Genomic DNA, 2,500 nt, shown 5'->3' with positions numbered 1-2,500 from the left:
AATGGCCGACTGATTCATGACCTGTTAGTTGAATTATTCATCTTCCAATTTCTGCCACATTAGACAGAGCTCCATTATGGGTCTGGGCTGAGCCACTGTGACCTCCGTAACGGCTCTAGCAGAGCCAGTGTCACCTTTTATAATGGGCCCTGAATTAGACTCAGTGCGACTGGCCAGTCATTCCGGCTCTGCGCTGAGCCAGAATCACCTTTAGAATGGCCTCTCAATGAGAGTCAATGCGACTGGCCAATCAATCTGGGTCAGTTTCACCTTTTATAATGGGCCCTGAATGGGACTTAAGTGCGACTGGCCAGTCATTCCGGCTCTGCGCTGAGCCAGCGTCACTTTTTTTCAGAATAGTAAGAGTTAGTACAGCAAACCCATGTTCACAACAACATTAATAGGGTACATCATTGGGGGGGGGTTACACTTCCTCAGTCTCAGAGTAAAGGCTGCCACAGTAGAATGGGCTCCAGTTAGCCTGTTAGATCCCGTCTGCTACACTGACAGGTGGCGCCTGTGAGATGTCATACCGTCGTGATAAAGGTCTGGATGGGGTGGGATGGCTTTCCTCTGTGGGCACAGTTGTGTTCCACCTAGTTCTATGGTACAGTCTTGTATTTATAGTTCTATGGTACAGTCTTGTATTTACAGCTCTATGGTACAGTCTTGTATTTACAGCTCTATGGTACAGTCTTGTATTTACAGCTCTATGGTACAGTCTTGTATTTACAGCTCTATGTTGAGTTGAGCTCAACTGGAATTATTGATAACACTCTACTTGGCGTTCTGAATCTAGAACCTTATATTTAAATGAGGGATGTTTGATCAACTATTGATCTGATGTGGAATCCCGCTCGGTGTTGCCTGACGGTTCAATGCTGCCGTGAGTGTGTGTGTGCGTGTGTGTGTGTGTGTGTGCGTGTGTGTGTGTGTGTGTGTGTGTGTGTGTGTGTGTGTGTGTGTGTGTGTGTGTGTGTGTGTGTGTGTGTGGTGTGTGTGTGTGTGTGTGTGTGAGTGAGTACGTGTGATGGTCCTAGTGGCCCACAAAGACCTACTACACTCTACTAAACTACTATACTACTATACACCACTATACTACATTATACATTATACTATACCACTATACTATACCAATACTACTATACTATACTTCACCACCACACCATATTATTATTATATATTATACTATACTATACTACTGAACTATACTACTATACTATACTACTGCACTATACTTCACCACTATACTATATTATATTATTAGCAAGACATCCCCAATAAAGGAGTGGTTCTGCAGGTGGTGACCACAGACCACTTCTCAGTTCCTATGCTTCCTGGCTGATGTTTTGGTCACTTTTGAATGCTGGCGGTGCTCTCACTCTAGTGGTAGCATGAGACGGAGTCTACAACCCACACAAGTGGCTCAGGTAGTGCAGCTAGTCCAGGATGGCACATCAATGCGAGCTGTGGCAAGAAGGTTTGCTGTGTCTGTCAGCGTAGTGTCCAGAGCATGGAGGCGCTACCAGGAGACAGGCCAGTACATCAGGAGACGTGGAGGAGGCCGTAGGAGGGCAACAACCCAGCAGCAGGACCGGTACCTCCGCCTTAGTGCAAGGAGGTGCACTGCCAGAGCCCTGCAAAATGACCTCCAGCAGGCCACAAATGTGCATGTGTCTGCTCAACGGTCAGAAACAGACTCCATGAGGGGTGGTATGAGGGCCCGACGTCCACAGGTGGGGGTTGTGCTTACAGCCCAACACCGTGCAGGATGTTTGGCATTTGCCAGAGAACACCAAGATTGGCAAATTCGCCACTGGCGCCCTGTGTTCTTCACAGATGAAAGCAGGTTCACACTGAGCACATGAGCACATGTGACAGACGTGACAGAGTCTGGAGACCGCGTGGAGAACGTTCTGCTGCCTGCAACATCCTCCAGCATGACCGGTTTGGCGGTGGGTCAGTCATGGAGTGGGGTGGCATTTCTTTGGGGGGCCGCACAGCCCTCCATGTGCTCGCCAGAGGTAGCCTGACTGCCATTAGGTACCGAGATGAGATCCTCAGACCCCTTGTGAGACCATATGCTGGTGCGGTTGGCCCTGGGTTCCTCCTAATGCAAGACCATGCTAGACCTCATGTGGCTGGAGTGTGTCAGCAGTTCCTGCAAGAGGGAAGGCATTAATGCTATGGACTGGCCCCGCCCGTTCCCCAGACCCTGAATCCAATTGAGCACATCTGGGACATCATGTCTCGCTCCATCCACCAACGCCACGTTGCACCACAGACTGTCCAGGAGTTGGCGGATGCTTTAGTCCAGGTTTGGGAGGAGGTCCCTCAGGAGACCATCCACCACCTCATCAGGAGCATGCCCCAGGGCCGTCGTAGGGAGGTCATACAGGCACGTGGAGGGCCACACACACTACTGAGCCTCATTTTGACTTGTTTTAAGGACATTACATCAAAGTTGGATCAGCCTGTAGTGTGGTTTTCCACTTTAATT

Source organism: Salvelinus fontinalis, unplaced genomic scaffold (genome assembly GCF_029448725.1).
Source record: "Salvelinus fontinalis isolate EN_2023a unplaced genomic scaffold, ASM2944872v1 scaffold_1047, whole genome shotgun sequence".
NCBI classification, from domain to species: domain Eukaryota; kingdom Metazoa; phylum Chordata; class Actinopteri; order Salmoniformes; family Salmonidae; genus Salvelinus; species Salvelinus fontinalis.
Note: the sequence above shows the minus strand (reverse complement) of the source record.